At 45.8% G+C, this 19,856-nt stretch overlaps 1 protein-coding gene across 1 annotated transcript in view; it reads right to left on the bottom strand.

Moving 5' to 3' along the window:
- Positions 1-7,413, bottom strand: part of LOC311226150 (uncharacterized protein) — a gene marked incomplete at its 3' end in the record, with an annotated part of 78,191 nt that extends 70,778 nt beyond the window's left edge. The window contains exon 1 of the mRNA XM_084311524.1: positions 7,275-7,413. The remainder of the gene's footprint in view (positions 1-7,274) is intronic.
- Between the last annotated feature and the right edge of the window lie 12,443 nt (positions 7,414-19,856).

The following is a 19,856-nucleotide window of genomic DNA, read 5'->3' on the forward strand; positions in this document are numbered from 1 at the left end:
ATGTAGTGTCATGTAGTACCATGTAGTACCATGTAGTGTCATGTAGTATCATGTAGTACATTTACATTTACATTTAGTCATTTAGCTGACGCTTTTATCCAAAGCGACTTACAAGTTCTGTACGACAAGCCATCAGGAAGGGCACAACTCTATCAGCTGAGTAACAATGTTCATCAAAGTGTTGAGTGCTACAGTGTAGGTTAGTTTATTAGGACAAGTGCATGACAAGTGCATTTTCACCTGTCTCACCAAATCATCCACAGATAAATTACAAATGGTCCAAAATGCTGCAGCCAGGCTACTCACAAGGTCAAAAAAATCATGTCACATCACTCCCATTTTGGTATCCCTGCACTGGCTCCCGGTACACTATAGAATTCACTTCAAAGTCCTCACTTTCACTTTCAGAGCACTTCACGGTCAGGCCCCTATCTACATCACGGAACTCATCCATCCCTACACAAACACCCGCTCACTCAGATCTGCCGATCAGCACCTCCTAGTGATCCCCAGGACCAGGCTAAAAACAAGGGGTGATCGAGCCTTCGAGGTGACAGCACCAAGGCTCTGGAACGCTCTCCCCCTGGACCTGCGAACTGCCCCCTCTGAGAACTCTTTTAAAAAACAACTAAAAACACATTTGTTCAGGCAGGCTTTTAATCACACATAGGCGCCTTTTACTGTTCTATAGTGTTGTTTTAATTAGTGACTCATGATTTTATCCAAATTCTTTTATTCTACTTTTTCTATCTGGTTTCACTGTTTTTAACTGCTGTTTGTCTGTTGTCATTTATTTCTGATTTTGTTTTTATTGTGTTTTTATATTAAGCTGTAGTGTAAAGCACCCTGTGCATTCGTGCTGTGAAGGGTGCTCTATAAATAAAGGTCATTCATTCATTCATGACAGTATGGTTAGTTAGGGTTAGATTTTTTTTTTTTTTTTTCAGATAATGGTTGAAGAAGTGCGTCTTTAGTCGACGGCGAAAGATTGGACATGTTTCGGCTGTCCTAACTGGGGTGGGTAGTTCATTCCACCATTGTGGGGCAAGGACTGAGAATAGGCGACTTCTCTTTGATGACCCTCCCGGAGCTTGGATAGGAGTAGGTCTGAGGCGGCCAGAAGATGCAGAGCGTAGGGGTCTTGAGGGTGTGTAGTTAGAGACCATTGACCGGAGGTAGGCGGGAGCAGTTCCCTTTGCGGCACGGTATGCTAGGTCGAGGGCTTTGAAGCGGATTCGTGCAGCAATGGGGAGCCAGTGCAGGTCCCTAAGAAGTGGGGTGACATGGGCCGACTTCGGTAGGTTTGAGATCAGGCCGGCCGCTGCGTTCTGAATGAGTTGAAGAGGCTTGGTGGCAGTGGCCGGGAGGCCAGCGAGCAGTGCGTTGCAGTAGTTGAGGCGGGAGATGACTGTTGATTGGACGAGGAGTTGGGTGGCTTCTTTTGTCAGGAAGGGGCGGATCCTTCTGACGTTGCTCAGGAGGAATCGGCAGGTTCTGGTTGTCGCTGCGATGTGAGCAGAGAAGTTCAACTGGTCGTCGAGGACAACACCAAGGTTCTTGGCGGTCGGGGACGCGGTCACAGCTGCATTCTCGACTGTGATGGAAAGGTCAGTCAGGGGGGAGGATTTGGCCGGCAGGTGGAGCAATTCTGTTTTGCTTAGGTTCAGTTTGAGGTGGTTGGTCGTCATCCAGGCGGAGATGTCGGACAGACAGGCCGAGATCCGCTCAGAGACGTGGATATCTGAGGGAGGGAAGGAGAGGAAGAGTTGAGTATCGTCGGCATAACAGTGGTAGGAGAAGCCATGAGACGTGATAATGTTACCCAGTGATTTAGTGTAGAGGGAGAAGAGAAGGGGTCCTAAAACCGAGCCCTGGGGGACACCCGTCCGCAGGGGGCGGGTGGCCGACAGGGTCCCTCTCCATGACACTTGGTAGGAGCGGTCATTGAGGTATGATGACAACCATGTCAGCGCAGAGCCAGCCACTCCCATTCCTGCGAGGGCCGCGAGGAGGATCTGGTGGTTGACTGTGTCGAAGGCTGCAGATAGATCTAGGAGAATCAGGACAGAGGAGAGGCCTTTCGCTTTTGCTAAGTGAAGTGCCTCTGTGACCGCAATGAGGGCTGTCTCTGTGGAGTGACCAGTCCTGAAGCCTGACTGATTAGGGTCTAGGAGGTCATTCTGTAAGAGATAAGCAGTAAGTTGGTTGGATACAGCACGTTCAAGTGTTTTAGAAAGGAAGGAGAGAAGAGAGACAGGACGGTAGTTGCCTATGACGGTAGGGTTCAGGAATGGTTTTTTTATGAGGGGCGTGACTCTGGCTTGTTTTAGGGAGGTGGGGACCACCCCCGAGTTGAGTGAGGAGTTGATGGTTGCAGTTAGGAATTGGAGGATGTCTGGTGCTATGGTCTGGAGGAGTGGGGAAGGTAGCCGGTCCAGCTGGCATGTAGTCGGACGGTTCGACGTTACCAGTGTCAGGGTCTCGGCTTCTGTAATGGGAGAGAAAGATGACAGAGTGAAGGATGAGGTTCTCGATTCAGCATTTGGAATGGGTGGGGGTTGGGAGAAGGAGCTGCGGATGTTCTCCACTTTTTCCTCAAAGAAGATCGCAAAGTCTTCGGCAGAGAAAGATGAGGGAGGGGGGGGTGGGGGGGGAGTGAGGAGGGAGGACATGGTAGCATGCAGTTTGCGAAGATTCTTGGCAGAGGCCTCGATCCTATGGTGAAAGAAAGAAGCTTTGGCATTAGTAATGGTTTTGGAGAATGTTAACAAGAGGTTGTGATATGTGTTGATGTCAGCAGTGAGACGTGACTTTCTATACTTCCTTTCAGCTGCTCTCAGGACCTGTCTTTGTTCTCTCACTGGATCTGTCAGCCATGGACTGGGTGGGGAACGGCGGGCAGGTTTCTCAACGAGGGGACAGAGCTTGTCGAAGGAGGTTGCAAGGGCTGAGAGGAGGGTGGAGGTTGCCATCTCTGTGGAGAGAGCAGAGAAGGTGTCACTCAAAGGTAGAGTGGATAGTATGTCAGAGGAGAGGGTGGAGGGGGATAGGGAGGGCAGGTTGCGTCTGAGTGAGACGGTTTGAGTTGGGGTGAAGACCTTTCGGTTAAGCATGAGAGTTAGTGAGAAGGATATGAAGGAATGGTCAGATACATGTAGGGGAGTTACCGTGGTGTTAATGATGCTGGAGTTACGGGAAAATATGAGATCCAAGGAGTTGCCTGCTTTGTGGGTGGGAGGCATGGCAGTGGGAGTCAGGTCAAATGATTGTAGGAGGGAGACTACTATGACTGACTGAGATGAGTCAGGCAGGTTGAAGTCGCCCAATAGAAGGAGAGGGGTACCATCTTCCGGTAAGGAGCTTAGAAGCATGTCCAGCTCATCTGTGAAGTGATCGAGCGGACCTGGAGGGCGGTAGAGTGTAACAATGGTGAGATTGAAAGGATTAGAGACAGATACTGCATGATATTCAAAAGAGGAGAGTGACAGTGCTGGGAGGGGTTTTAAGTTTGTAGTCCATGAAGGAGATGTCATGAGGCCAGTGCCTCCACCCCGCCTGGAAGGTCGAGGTGTGTGAGTGAAGTACACAAGTGCTGTCTTTAAGCAGGAAGCAGCTTTTAATGGGTCACTTAAGGAAACAAAATGGCCGCTTTAAACACGCCCCTTAATCAAGTCAGCTGGTCAGGTCAGCAATCAAGTCTCAGTTTAAAGATATTACTAAATGACTTAAAATGTCTTACCCTGATGCAGTGTAAGTCTCTCAGTGAATGAGCTGTCCTTCCACAACAGAATGTAGTACAGAGTGATTCCAGGAGAGGCTGAGGTTCTGCTTTTAAGCAGTGACAGGGCTCTGAGATCACACTCAGTACACAAGTGCTGTCTTTAAGCAGGAAGCAGCTTTTAATGGGTCACTTAAGGAAACAAAATGGCCGCTTTAAACACGCCCCTTAATCAAGTCAGCTGGTCAGGTCAGCAATCAAGTCTCAGTTTAAAGATATTACTAAATTACTTAAAATGTCTTACCCTGATGCAGTGTAAGTCTCTCAGTGAATGAGCTGTCCTTCCACAACAGAATGTAGTACAGAGTGATTCCAGGAGAGGCTGAGGTTCTGCTTTTAAGCAGTGACAGGGCTCTGAGATCACACTCAGTACACAAGTGCTGTCTTTAAGCAGGAAGCAGCTTTTAATGGGTCACTTAAGGAAACAAAATGGCCGCTTTAAACACGCCCCTTAAATCAAGTCAGCTGGTCAGGTCAGCAATCAAGTCTCAGTTTAAAGATATTACTAAATGACTTAAAATGTCTATTAGTAGTAGTACCATGTAGTACCATGTAGTATCATGTAGTACCATGTAGTGCCATGTAGTGCCATGTAGTACCATGTAGTACCATGTAGTACCATGTAGTACCATGTAGTGTCATGTAGTATCATGTAGTACCATGTAGTACCATGTAGTACCATGTCGTACCCTGTCGTACCCTGTCGTACCATGTCGTACCCTGTAGTACCCTGTAGTATCCTGTAGTACCATGTAGTGTCATGTAGTACCATGTAGTACCATGTAGTACCATGTAGTGTCATGTAGTACCATGTAGTACCATGTAGTACCCTGTAGTATCATGTAGTACCATGTAGTGTCATGTAGTACCATGTAGTTGCCATGTAGTACCCTGTAGTATCATGTAGTACCCTGTAGTACCATGTAGTACCATGTAGTACCATGTAGTACCATGTAGTGTCATGTAGTATCATGTAGTACCATGTAGTGCCATGTAGTACCATGTAGTATCATGTAGTACCATGTAGTATCATGTAGTACCATGTAGTACCATGTAGTACCATGTAGTACCCTGTAGTACCCTGTAGTACCATGTAGTACCATGTAGTACCATGTAGTACCCTGTATTACCATGTAGTGCCATGTAGTACCATGTAGTATCATGTAGTACCATGTAGTACCATGTAGTACCATGTAGTATCATGTAGTACCCTGTAGTACCCTGTAGTACCCTGTAGTACCCTGTAGTATCATGTAGTACCCTGTAGTACCCTGTAGTACCATGTAGTACCCTGTAGTACCCTGTAGTACCATGTAGTACAATGTAGTGTCATGTAGTATCATGTAGTACCATGTAGTACCATGTAGTGCCATGTAGTACCATGTAGTGCCATGTAGTGCCATGTAGTACCATGTAGTACCATGTAGTGTCATGTAGTGTCATGTAGTACCATGTAGTACCATGTAGTATCATGTAGTACCATGTAGTACCATGTAGTACCATGTAGTATCATGTAGTACCATGTAGTACCATGTAGTACCATGTAGTATCATGTAGTATCATGTAGTACCATGTAGTACCCTGTAGCAGAGGTGGGACCAAGTCATTGTTTTGCAAGTCACAAGTCAGTCTCAAGTCTTGGTACTCAAGTCCCGAGTCAAGTCCCAAGTCAAGACAGGCAAGTCCCGAGTCAAGTCCCAAGTCAAGAGTGACAAGTCCCAAGTCGAGTCCCAAGTCTTAACCTTTGAGTTTCGAGTCCTAAACGAGTCATAATACGCGTTTCACCAAAAAAATTCATTATCAACTTGTTGGCAAAACATAATCTAATTACTATAAATGTAATAATATTCAGAATCGGGGTTAGTTTTACAACTAGATACATTTGGGCAAGAGCTGCTTGAGAAAACCAGTTCAGGAGTATATTGAGAAAAAAAATAATAAGGATCACCATATCCATTTTAAAGGTAGGATAACAATAACGAAGATATTGTCTTCCCACTTGGACCAATCATTTATTTAACGTCTGCCTGCCCTGTATATACAGTCTAATGAGTCTATGGCACATGATCCATAATAGCAGACCTTGGTTCAACTAACTAGTCTACCTTAACCCTCTATCAATTTTGGGGTATAAAAAATCTGTACTGAAATGACATGGCATCTCTGCATTTCGTATATTAGGTAGTTTATTAGGTATTAGAATTAGGTAGGGCCTAATTCGTGTGTGAGTTCTCTCTCTCTCTTGGATCAAATAACAAACTCAGCAAGGCCAACGGCTTCTCTGTTACAGTGGGTGACAATATTGTCACAAGGAAAGATGAAATTACCTACCTGGGTTCCATCCTAGAGGCAAATCTTTCCTGTGACAAAATGGCAACCAATGTAATAAAAAAAAGTCAACCAACAAACAAGATTCTTGTACCGGATCTCCTCTCTGGTAAACAAGAATACCCTTAAGACTCTGGCAGGAGCACTTATTCAACGAATAATGGACTCTGTAAGCGCTCTGGGGTGTACTACGACTATGCTTGCACCTCATGGTACCAAAGCACCTCAAAAGCGCTAAAAACTAAATTACAAACATCACAAAACAAACTGGTCAGACTACTGCTTGACCTTACTCCTAGAACCCACCTCACCCCTGCCCACTTTGACTACCTAGGATGGCTTAGAGTAGACGACAGAGTACAGCAACTTGCAATGGGCCTGGTCTACATGATACACTACACCACTAAGATACCCATGTACATGTCGAAATACTTCCCAAAGGTCAGTGAATACCACAACCACAACACCAGAGGGAGTTCCACAAATCATGTTCAACCCAGATTCGGCTCAAACAAGGGACTAAACACGTTTCGCAATTATTAAAATGATAATACTTTTATTAATATTAATTAGGCTACTGCTGGCCATTCATCAAGCGAGACATTGCTGATTGTTTATGTATTTTATAAGACAAGACTACAGCAGCCGTGTATCTTGGATGTAATGATTGATTGATTGATTGATTGATTGATTGATTGATTGATTGAAAGAAAATTGTATTAACAGATTGCAGAATGGGTACAATACAGTACAGCTCAATAAACACAATTGTTAAAGGGATGCAGACCAGAGAAAGACTTTCGTCTTGTTTACATCAGGGTCCCCCATTTTCAATTCATCATAACATGACATACATGACATACAGATACAGTACTGCTACATCTATACATTTATGACATACCAGATTTACAAATACAGTACTGTTTGTGATACAAAAAGAGTCTAAAAAAGAGAGTATATGATAACGTTAGCACACTGTCGATGGCTCATTGATTTAACTGTAGCTAGCAAGCCAAGTTACTTACTATGGGGGACCCTGATGTAAACAAGACGAAAGTCTTTCTCTGGTCTGCAGCCCCTTAACAATTGTGTATATTGAGCTGTACTGTATTGTACCCATTCTGCAATCTGTTAAATAAAGTTTTCATTCATTTGTTCATTCACTTACCGATCTTTGTGCAGCTTCTTAGTTCAAGTGTCAAACGAAGTTGGACGTTGCATCTCCATCTGTGATCCTCGAACCGCACGTTTTGCATACTGCGATTTGTTTTTTGTTTATCACCGCATAGTTTTTATAACGAAACGCAACAATCCTGGGTAGCATTTTACATTTCCAACTGGATGTGCCGTTCTGAATGAGTGAACTCGGCTGTAACGTTACTTCCTGACTGTGGATCGCTCGTGCTATCGCGCAACGTGATTGGTCGGATTGTTTCAAAACAAAGTGGATCTGGGAAATGAAGTGTGGATTCGCGCAAAATGAATTCATATATATATACATTTAATAACGTTAATTTTTTATCGTTGGGCATGGGGGGAGGTATCAAGTCTTTTCAAGTCAAAAGGCTCAAGTCCAAGTGAAGTCACAAGTCATTGGTTTGAAAGTCCAAGTCCAAGTCAAAGTCTTTTTTGTTTTGGTCAAGTCAAGTCTAAAGTCATCAAATTCGTGACTCGAGTCTGACTCGAGTCCAAGTCATGTGACTCGAGTCCACACCTCTGCCCTGTAGTGCCATGTAGTACCATGTAGTACCATGTAGTACCATGTCGTACCCTGTAGTACCATGTAGTACCATGTAGTACCATGTAGTACCCTGTAGTGCCATGTAGTACCATGTAGTATCCTGTAGTGCCATGTAGTGCCATGTAGTACCATGTAGTATCATGTAGTACCATGTAGTACCATGTAGTGCCGTGTAGTATCATGTAGTGCCATGTAGTACCCTGTAGTACCATGTAGTATCCTGTAGTGCCATGTAGTGCCATGTAGTATCCTGTAGTACCATGTAGTGCCATGTAGTACCATGTAGTACCATGTAGTATCCTGTAGTGCCATGTAGTGCCATGTAGTATCCTGTAGTGCCATGTAGTACCATGTAGTACCATGTAGTGCCATGTAGTGCCATGTAGTACCATGTAGTACCATGTAGTGCCCTGTAGTGCCATGTAGTACCATGTAGTGCCATGTAGTATCCTGTAGTGCCATGTAGTGCCATGTAGTACCATGTAGTACCATGTAGTGCCATGTAGTACCCTGTAGTACCATGTAGTACCATGTAGTACCCTGTAGTGCCATGTAGTACCATGTAGTGCCATGTAGTACCATGTAGTACCCTGTAGTACCATGTAGTACCATGTAGTTCCATGTAGTGCCATGTAGTACCATGTAGTACCATGTAGTACCATGTAGTACCATGTAGTATCATGTAGTACCATGTAGTACCCTGTAGTACCATGTAGTACCCTGTAGTGCCATGTAGTACCATGTAGTGCCATGTAGTATCCTGTAGTACCATGTAGTGCCATGTAGTACCATGTAGTGCCCTGTAGTGCCATGTAGTGCCATGTAGTACCATGTAGTGCCCTGTAGTACCATGTAGTACCATGTAGTATCCTGTAGTGCCATGTAGTACCATGTAGTGCCATGTAGTACCCTGTAGTACCATGTAGTGCCAGTTCAAACGCATTTTGTAAGCCATGCTTATTTTGTACTGGAGAACACGCCATGGAGTGTTGTAAGAAAATACCAGTCTCACAAGAAAACATACCAACACAAGAGGGTCTAAAAGAATGGCCTTATCTGAAAGACGTACCTCTGACTACTATTGAGGAGGAAGTTGGACTGTTGATTGGGATTAATGCTGTCAAAGCCATGGAGCCATGGGAAATAATTAACAGCAAAGGAAATGGGCCCTATGCAGTGAGAACCTGTCTCGGATGGGTGGTTAATGGTCCCCTGAGCGGCAGCCTGCCCATTGACAAGCAGGGTCGACCACGTACAACATCAAACCGAGTCACCATAGCAAACCTGGAAGAACTTCTCATCAAACAGTACAATCAAGACTTCCCAGAGCGAGGCTACGATGAGAAGGCCGAGCCGTCTGTAGAGGACAAGAAATTCCTGGACATTGCAGCTAAGTCCATCACATTGAAGGATGGTCACTACCAACTACGATTGCCATTTCGCAAAGAGGACGTGAATCTGCCAAATAATAGAAGGATGGCAGAGCAGCGAGCCACGAACCTCATTAAGAGATTCAGGAGGGACGAGGCATACTTTGCTGATTATAAAGGATGAGTGACATCTTGGATAAGGGGCACGCCAAGCGGGTGCCAGAAGGACAGCTGCACAGAGAACTTGGAAAGGTGTGGTACATACCTCACCACGGTGTGTACCACAAGAAGAAAGTGAAAATGCGAAAAAGACTTACGAAGTGGATCAGTAACAGCCGTGCTGTTCTGTCTGCCATTCCAGAAGAAGATAAAGCCAAGGAAGTGAAGGAGCTCGATCTCGACAGAGAAGAACTACCGGTGGAACGAGCTCTCGGAATCCAGTGGCATGTGGAAACCGACACCTTCTCCTTCAAGACTGCTACAAAGCAACAACCCTTAACCAGGAGGGGTATTCTGTCTGTGACAAATTCTGTTTACGACCCCATGGGATTCCTCGCCCCACTGGTTCTCCCAGCGAAGAGGATCTTGCAAGATCTTTGCAAAATGTATTGTGGATGGGATGACAAGATCCCAGAGGCCCACGCTCGGTCATGGCAGAGATGGTTGGAGGATCTAGGCAAGCTGTCAAACCTCCACATCAGCCGTTGCCTTAAACCCAGTAATTTTGGGTCTGACCGATCACAGTGGCGCTATGTAAATACAGCAGTCAACCCTGCAGATGACGCGTCACGAGGCCTGACCATGGATTCTTTTCTCAAATCCAGTCGATGGTTGAACGGCCCAGACTTCTTACAGAGGCCTGAGAAAGACTGGCCAAAGTCCCCAGAGGAGCTGCCTGCCCTCTGTGAGGACGATCCAGAAGTTAAGAAGAGCACTATCACGTTCAGTACAGTCGTGATGGATCATGACAGTGATCCCATAGCCAAGCTTATCAAGCACTTCTCATCATGGGATAAGTTAAAGAAGGCTACAGCATGGATCTTGAAGTTCAAAGAAACACTTCAGAATCTAAGCCTCAAAAGAAAGGAGCTGCAGGCTGCAACCTGCACAAAGAATCCAGACCAGAAACGACAAGACCATCTGGATGACCAGATGAACAAAACAAGAGCTCAGCTAGGAGCTCAGAGTCTCTCAATTGAAGATCTTGCGCATGCTGAGGAGACACTTGTATGCTACGTACAGCAGCAGCATTTCCAGGATGAAATATCTGCACTGAAGAAAGAGGATACTGACTCTAACGATCTTGAGGCTCTGACCCCGAACCATCTACTGCAGTTGAAAGGAAAACCCATTCTACCACCTGGTTTGTTTACAAAGGAGGACTCGTACTGCAGAAGGAGATGGTGGCAGGTCCAGTACATGAGGACTCGTACTGCAGAAGGAGATGGCGGCAGGTCCAGTACATGAGGACTCGTACTGCAGAAGGAGATGGCGGCAGGTCCAGTACAGGAGGACTCGTACTGCAGAAGGAGATGGTGGCAGGTCCAGTACATGGAGGACTCGTACTGCAGAAGGAGATGGCGCAGGTCCAGTACATGAGGACTCGTACTGCAGAAGGAGATGGCGGCAGGTCCAGTACATGAGGACTCGTACTGCAGAAGGAGATGGTGGCAGGTCCAGTACATGAGGACTCGTACTGCAGAAGGAGATGGCGGCAGGTCCAGCAGAAGGAGATGGCGGCAGGTCCAGTACATGAGGACTCGTACTGCAGAAGGAGATGGCGGCAGGTCCAGTACAGGAGGACTCGTACTGCAGAAGGAGATGGTGGCAGGTCCAGTACATGAGGACTCGTACTGCAGAAGGAGATGGCGGCAGGTCCAGTACAGGAGGACTCGTACTGCAGAAGGAGATGGTGGCAGGTCCAGTACATGAGGACTCGTACTGCAGAAGGAGATGGCGGCAGGTCCAGTACATGAGGACTCGTACTGCAGAAGGAGATGGCGGCAGGTCCAGTACATGAGGACTCGTACTGCAGAAGGAGATGGCGGCAGGTCCAGTACATGAGGACTCGTACTGCAGAAGGAGATGGAGGCAGGTCCAGTACATGAGGACTCGTACTGCAGAAGGAGATGGCGGCAGGTCCAGTACATGAGGACTCGTACTGCAGAAGGAGATGGCGGCAGGTCCAGTACATGAGGACTCGTACTGCAGAAGAAGATGGTGGCAGGTCCAGTACAGGAGGACTCGTACTGCAGAAGGAGATGGAGGCAGGTCCAGTACAGAGGACTCGTACTGCAGAAGGAGATGGAGGCAGGTCCAGTACAGAGGACTCGTACTGCAGAAGGAGATGGCGGCAGGTCCAGTACAGAGGACTCGTACTGCAGAAGGAGATGGCGGCAGGTCCAGTACATGAGGACTCGTACTGCAGAAGGAGATGGCGGCAGGTCCAGTACATGAGGACTCGTACTGCAGAAGGAGATGGTGGCAGGTCCAGTACATGAGGACTCATACTGCAGAAGGAGATGGCGGCAGGTCCAGTACATGAGGACTCGTACTGCAGAAGGAGATGGCGGCAGGTCCAGTACAGGAGGACTCGTACTGCAGAAGGAGATGGCGGCAGGTCCAGTACATGAGGACTCGTACTGCAGAAGGAGATGGCGGCAGGTCCAGTACAGGAGGACTCGTACTGCAGAAGGAGATGGCGGCAGGTCCAGTACATGAGGACTCGTACTGCAGAAGGAGATGGCGGCAGGTCCAGTACATGAGGACTCGTACTGCAGAAGGAGATGGCGGCAGGTCCAGTACATGAGGACTCGTACTGCAGAAGGAGATGGCGGCAGGTCCAGTACATGAGGACTCGTACTGCAGAAGGAGATGGCGGCAGGTCCAGTACATGAGGACTCGTACTGCAGAAGAAGATGGTGGCAGGTCCAGTACAGGAGGACTCGTACTGCAGAAGGAGATGGAGGCAGGTCCAGTACAGAGGACTCGTACTGCAGAAGGAGATGGCGGCAGGTCCAGTACATGAGGACTCGTACTGCAGAAGGAGATGGCGGCAGGTCCAGTACATGAGGACTCGTACTGCAGAAGAAGATGGTGGCAGGTCCAGTACAGGAGGACTCGTACTGCAGAAGGAGATGGAGGCAGGTCCAGTACAGAGGACTCGTACTGCAGAAGGAGATGGAGGCAGGTCCAGTACAGAGGACTCGTACTGCAGAAGGAGATGGCGGCAGGTCCAGTACAGAGGACTCGTACTGCAGAAGGAGATGGCGGCAGGTCCAGTACATGAGGACTCGTACTGCAGAAGGAGATGGCGGCAGGTCCAGTACATGAGGACTCGTACTGCAGAAGGAGATGGTGGCAGGTCCAGTACATGAGGACTCATACTGCAGAAGGAGATGGCGGCAGGTCCAGTACATGAGGACTCGTACTGCAGAAGGAGATGGCGGCAGGTCCAGTACAGGAGGACTCGTACTGCAGAAGGAGATGGCGGCAGGTCCAGTACATGAGGACTCGTACTGCAGAAGGAGATGGCGGCAGGTCCAGTACAGGAGGACTCGTACTGCAGAAGGAGATGGCGGCAGGTCCAGTACATGAGGACTCGTACTGCAGAAGGAGATGGCGGCAGGTCCAGTACATGAGGACTCGTACTGCAGAAGGAGATGGCGGCAGGTCCAGTACATGAGGACTCGTACTGCAGAAGGAGATGGTGGCAGGTCCAGTACATGAGGACTCGTACTGCAGAAGGAGATGGTGGCAGGTCCAGTACATGAGGACTCGTACTGCAGAAGGAGATGGCGGCAGGTCCAGTACACGGCCGACCTCTTCTGGAGGCGATGGAAAAAGGAGTACATCGCTCTGCTTCAAGAACGTCAGAAATGGAACCAAGTAAGGAAGAACTTAGCCCCAGGGGACGTGGTCCTCATTGTGGATGAGTCATCGCCAAGAAATTCCTGGCTCATGGGCAAGGTGGAAGAGACAATGCCTGACAGCAGAGGGCATGTACGCAAGGTAAATGTCAAGACCAAGTACAATATCCTAGAAAGGCCCATCAGCAGACTATGCTTGCTGAAAGAAGCAGATTGACTGACATTGACTAGCCCCTGCTGACTTCTTCACGCGCTTGTTTGTTTTTTCTTTTTGAGGGCAATGCCCGAACCTTTGTTACACTGATGGATTATACCTTGTTTATGGATTATACCTTTTTTATGGATTATACCTTTTTTGTGGATTATACCTTTTTTGTGGATTATACGCTTTTTCGTGGAACATACCCCCTTTTTGGAATATTTCTATTCCTACATGAACTATATAAAGACTTGTTCAGACTCCTGTTAACATATTTGCATAGAATAATTGTCCCTTTTTAGGATAATGGACAATTAGAGGCCGAACTGTAGGAGCCGTTCTTGAGTTATTTAATCTTTGAGTTTGTATCATGCAATTATTTGAATTATGAAAATGCTTTATGGATTATGAAATATGAAAACGAAAACTGATAATTTGATTGACAAATAATGATATTATTTACACTGATTATCTTATTGTAACTATTCTTATGATTTGAAACTATGTGCACTTTCCCTTTAAAGAGACCTACCTGAGCTATCCACCTGTGTAGTTTACCTTGATAAGGGGTGGTGGCTAAGGCTTGCGTGGGAGACGTGGACCGGGAAGGCAAACAGTTTTTGTACCGCACGCACAGACGCACTGCACGCAACGCACGCATGTATTAGATATATGAGTTTTGTTTGTTTTGCTTATTAGAAATAAATGATTGATTCATTGTGACAGCCAAACGGATGGATCAGAATCTTTATTATGTGCGCGTAGACTAAAGCTATCCCCGGAGTGGAAGTGGCAAATACGAAAGACAAAATTGTTTGTAAATAGCCACTATACCATGTAGTACCATGTAGTACCCTGTAGTACCCTGTAGTACCCTGTAGTACCCTGTAGTGCCATGTAGTACCATGTAGTACCATGTAGTGCCATGTAGTATCCTGTAGTACCATGTAGTACCATGTAGTACCATGTAGTACCCTGTAGTATCCTGTAGTACCATGTAGTGCCATGTAGTATCCTGTAGTACCATGTAGTACCATGTAGTACCATGTAGTACCCTGTAGTGCCATGTAGTATCCTGTAGTACCATGTAGTACCCTGTAGTACCATGTAGTATCCTGTAGTACCATGTAGTACCCTGTAGTACCATGTAGTATCCTGTAGTACCATGTAGTACCATGTAGTGCCATGTAGTATCCTGTAGTACCATGTAGTACCATGTAGTACCATGTAGTACCCTGTAGTGCCATGTAGTACCATGTAGTGCCATGTAGTATCCTGTAGTACCATGTAGTACCATGTAGTGTCATGTAGTATCATGTAGTGCCATGTAGTACCATGTAGTGCCATGTAGTATCCTGTAGTACCATGTAGTACCATGTAGTGTCATGTAGTATCATGTAGTACCCTGTAGTACCATGTAGTACCATGTAGTACCATGTAGTACCCTGTAGTGCCATGTAGTACCATGTAGTGCCATGTAGTATCCTGTAGTACCATGTAGTACCATGTAGTGTCATGTAGTATCATGTAGTACCCTGTAGTACCATGTAGTACCATGTAGTATCCTGTAGTACCATGTAGTGCCATGTAGTACCATGTAGTACCATGTAGTGGCATGTAGTACCCTGTAGTGCCATGTAGTACCATGTAGTACCATGTAGTATCCTGTAGTACCATGTAGTACCATGTAGTACCCTGTAGTGCCATGTAGTACCATGTAGTGCCATGTAGTATCCTGTAGTACCATGTAGTACCATGTAGTGCCATGTAGTATCCTGTAGTACCATGTAGTACCATGTAGTACCCTGTAGTGCCATGTAGTACCCTGTAGTGCCATGTAGTACCCTGTAGTGCCATGTAGTACCATGTAGTACCATGTAGTGCCATGTAGTGCCATGTAGTGCCATGTAGTACCATGTAGTACCCTGTAGTGCCATGTAGTGCCATGTAGTATCATGTAGTATCATGTAGTGCCATGTAGTGTCATGTAGTGCCATGTAGTACCCTGTAGTACCATGTAGTACCATGTAGTGCCATGTAGTGCCATGTAGTACCATGTAGTGCCATGTAGTACCATGTAGTACCCTGTAGTACCATGTAGTACCATGTAGTACCCTGTAGTGCCATGTAGTACCATGTAGTACCCTGTAGTACCATGTAGTGCCATGTAGTGCCATGTAGTACCATGTAGTACCATGTAGTGCCATGTAGTACCATGTAGTACCATGTAGTGCCATGTAGTACCATGTAGTACCATGTAGTACCCTGTAGTGCCATGTAGTGCCATGTAGTACCCTGTAGTACACTGTAGTACCATGTAGTGCCATGTAGTATCATGTAGTACCATGTAGTACCCTGTAGTATCCTCATGTAGTATCATGTAGTACCCTGTAGTATCATGTAGTACCATGTAGTACCATGTAGTACCCTGTAGTACCCTGTAGTACCATGTAGTATCATGTAGTATCCTGTAGTGCCATGTAGTACCATGTAGTATCCTGTAGTACCCTGTAGTATCCTGTAGTACCATGTAGTATCATGTAGTACCATGTAGTACCATGTAGTATCCTGTAGTATCATGTAGTATCCTGTAGTACCCTGTAGTATCCTGTAGTACGATGTAGTATCATGTAGTACCATGTAGTACCATGTAGTACCTTGTAGTGCCATTGTAGTACCATGTAGTACCATGTAGTACCATGTAGTAATGATTAACGCCCAATGTGACATATATGTAACATTTCAGAACTTTGCCATTATGGGGCGCTATTTTGAAAATAAATTCAGAAATATGTTATTTGTAGTCTATTTAGTCAGTCTTATACCCCTCATAATTTTCCTTGAAGGACAAATGGGTGTGGGTTCTACTGGGTTAAAAGAAGCTGACATACGATGGCATCTCCCTGTTATATCCAAGGCCGCTCAGGGGGTGTGCGAGCAGTGCGGTCGCACAGGGCCTCGCGGGAAGGGGGGCCTTTTTTTTTTTTCTTTTTTTTTTTTTTCCGAGGCCCCCCTTCCCGCGAGGCCCTTTTTCATCACAGTCCTAAAATCTAGTTTTGCTTATATGCTTATATATTTCACATTAGACACGTTTGTAGAATGTGTCTGACTTGTTCCTGGCTCTGCGGCTCTGCAGCAGACATACTCACTATTGGAGCTCTGGGGCTCTGCAGCAGACATACTATTGGTTTCAACAAAGGGAGGGGTTACATCATGTGTACGTCGGCGTGCGTCAGCTGCGTTTGACTATTTTGCGCGTGCAGCTTTGGAGGTTATGCTTAGTTATGCCAGCCAAGACGAAGAGGACGGTCATTCGGCAGATGGACTGAAGATGAAAGTTGTTGCATGTTAGACAGTTTAGTCAGGCTAGCCATGTCGGCTTAGCTAAAGGCAGGGACAGCTAGTTAGCTTTAGCTACGTTATAATATCGAGTGCTAACGTGTGGTTCAGTCGGGATAGCCATGATGATGTCGGCTAGTAGCTAGCTTAGCTAAAGGCTAACTAGCGTTAGCTAACCTAGAGAGAGCGCGTGCAGCATTGTTATGCCAAGATGAAGAGGACGGTCATTCGGCAGATGAACTTCGTCAACTCCACGCGGTTGTCTCCATCCTCTTGGACGTTTGGTGAGTTTTTAATGCACTCTATTCTATTCCCGCTGTGGATATATCTCTCTCTCTCTCTCGGGAGCCAAACGGGCCGGCTAGCTGTTGTAGCTAATGTTATATTGAGCCAAAGCGGGCCGGCTAGCTAACGTAGCTAACGTTATATTGAGCCAAACGGGCCGGCTAGCTGTTGTAGTAGCTAACGGTGTGTGGCCTGGTGTCAGTACCTGGCTACTCTATTTGCAGTTAGCCTATTTAGCTGATGTCGGCCATTGCCTCCTTGCTACTTTGTCTCTTTGGATTTAAGTGTTGATCTTTGTCCTTTTGGATCTATGTATATTCATGTTGCCTTTGTGAAGTTATCTTTTCCTTCTGTTTTGTTCTTCCATTAAAAGTTGAATATCCTTTAGGGGCTCATCTTTGTTTATCTCTCTCATACATGCTCTCTCTCTAACACACACACACACAGACATGCTCTCTCTCTCTAACACACAAACACACATGCTCTCTCTCTCTCTCTTTCTAACACACACAGACATGCTCTATATCTCTCTCTAACACACAAAATGACATGCTCTCTCTCTATATATTTCTCTCTCTTTCTAACACACATATACATGCTCTCTCTCTAACACACACACACAAACAGACATGCTCTCTCTCTATCTCTCTCTTTCTAACACACACAGACATGCTCTATCTATCTCTCTCTCTTCAATTCAAATGGGCTTTATTTCACATTCTTGTATTTCTCCCAGTAGGTATGGGAGTTTTGAGTTATTGTCGATGTTTTCAAAGTCTCTTTGGGTGTTTGCAATTTGTGGGAAGTATGTCTTTGTATAGTGGGCAGGTTGTTAAGAAATGGAGCTCGGTTTCCACCTCATCTTGTGTGCAGTGGGTCTGTCTTCGCTTGGGAGCCAGGTCTGCCTATGGTGGCCTTTCTCGATGGCTAGGCTGTGCTCGCTGAGTCTGTACCTAGTCAAGGATCTTCTTAGTATTGGGTCAGTCACAGTGCTCAGGTATTCTGCCACTGTGTACTCTCTGTTTAGGGCCAAATAGCATTTCAATTTGCTCTGGTTTTGGGTTGTTTCTTTCCAATGTGTGTCTCTCTCTCTCTCTCTCTCTCTCTCTCTCTCTCTCTCTCTCTCTCTCTCTCTCTCTGGACTTGCTCTGGTGGAGGGTCAGGGGCATTGCCGGGTCTGTGCAGCGATAACACTGTATATTGACTGTAGAACGGGAGCTCTCTCTCGCTCTCTCTCTTGCTATATGTTGACTGTATCATGCCCAGCCTCGGGCAGCGCTATTATTTAAGAATATGTTGACTATATGAAAAAAAAAAAAAAAAAAACATTTATATATATATATATATTTTTTTTACCTTTTAGGGGGGGGGGGCTCGCGTTTAAATCTTGCACAGGGCCTCGCATTTCTCCCAGGCGGCCCTGGTTATATCTCAATGTGTATTACACAAGGTCAGCCTTGCCATTAACCCTTTCTGTGCCAAAAACGGAGATCTACGTTTCTGTGGCCCAGCGCTTGAGTGCCGTTCACGTCACAGAAACCTAGATCTACGTTTTTGTTTCTGTATTTATTTTATTCGCTATTGCCATTCATAATTCATCGGGGCACCTTGTGCATGCTGTACTGAATGTGTCTGAGCTGGCAGATGGTCAATACCGCCCTCTAACGCCTTCGCCCGCTATTGCACTCCATTTGAAACGATGTAGTTTCATTTCTTTACCGAGCTGCGGCGTGGGGGCGGGTCCTAAACACTCCGGCAAAACAAGCGCTTGTAGGGATGGCTTGGACAACTGACCCTGCCCGCCCATTCATGTGCAATGCCCAATAACGTTGGAGACAGGATCACTGTGGATAACTGGAATGGCAATCAGATAATTGGATTGGATTAGATATTGGATTAGATAATCAGGCGAAAAATTACAACGTGATAACTGGATTTCACTAAAGGGCTATTTTCGCGTCTTTTCCTGGGATTACTGAGAATCATCCAAACTATACTCATATTCAAAACGGTATAAAACGGAAATGTACGTATGAAAAAACGATCTGCTTTTTGCATGTTGACCAGAAGCAACTCACTGACAATCGACGCCGTTATTAGATCCATAGCTATATTATAAAATATAGTTTTTAGCAGTGCAAACACGCCATTTTATCCATTGAATAGAACGCTGGCACTGAAGGCCCACAGTGCCCCCTGCTGCCTGGCAATCAAAGTGTTAAGGAGTTAATACTGCCACTGTTGACTTTATTGCCACTACTGCATTGCAGGGGGACAGGGACAGAACAGGGCCTATATTGACTGAATTCATATGTGAGAGCCTCATAATTCCCTGGACAGCGTTTTGTCCAAGCAGGGCCTAATCACTCTTCACTGATGCTTCTAGTGCGATCTGGTATGGTTTATTAGGCTGAATTTGGTAGTGGTTTATTAGGCTGAATTTGGTAGTGGTTTATTAGGCTGAATTTGGCAGTGGTTTATTAGGCTGGATTTGGTAGTGGTTTATTAGGTTGGATTTGGTAGTGGTTGATTAGGCTGGATTTGGTAGTGGTTTATTAGGCTGGATTTGGTAGTGGTTGATTAGGCTGGATTTGGTAGTGGTTTATTAGGTTGGATTTGGTAGTGGTTTATTAGGTTGGATTTGGTAGTGGTTTATTAGGTTGGATAATTAGGATAATTAGGTAAACAATTTAACAAATCAATATAATTAACTGAAATATACAGTAGTCACATAAGGTGCGGTATGCATAAGGTAGTGTTATTGTCATATTGTGCTTAACTTAGCTCATATTTCATTTTATTTTACTCCATTATCTGTCGGCTAATGTGGCGCCAGTAACACGTAGCGAGAGAGAGAGAGAGGGAGAGAGAGAGAGAGAGAGAGAGAGAGAGAGAGAGAGAGAGAGAGAGAGAGAGAGAGAGAGAGAGAGAGAGAGAGAGAGAGAGA

This window comes from Notolepis coatsorum (genome assembly GCF_963971535.1).
Source record: "Notolepis coatsorum genome assembly, chromosome: 3".
NCBI classification, from domain to species: domain Eukaryota; kingdom Metazoa; phylum Chordata; class Actinopteri; order Aulopiformes; family Paralepididae; genus Notolepis; species Notolepis coatsorum.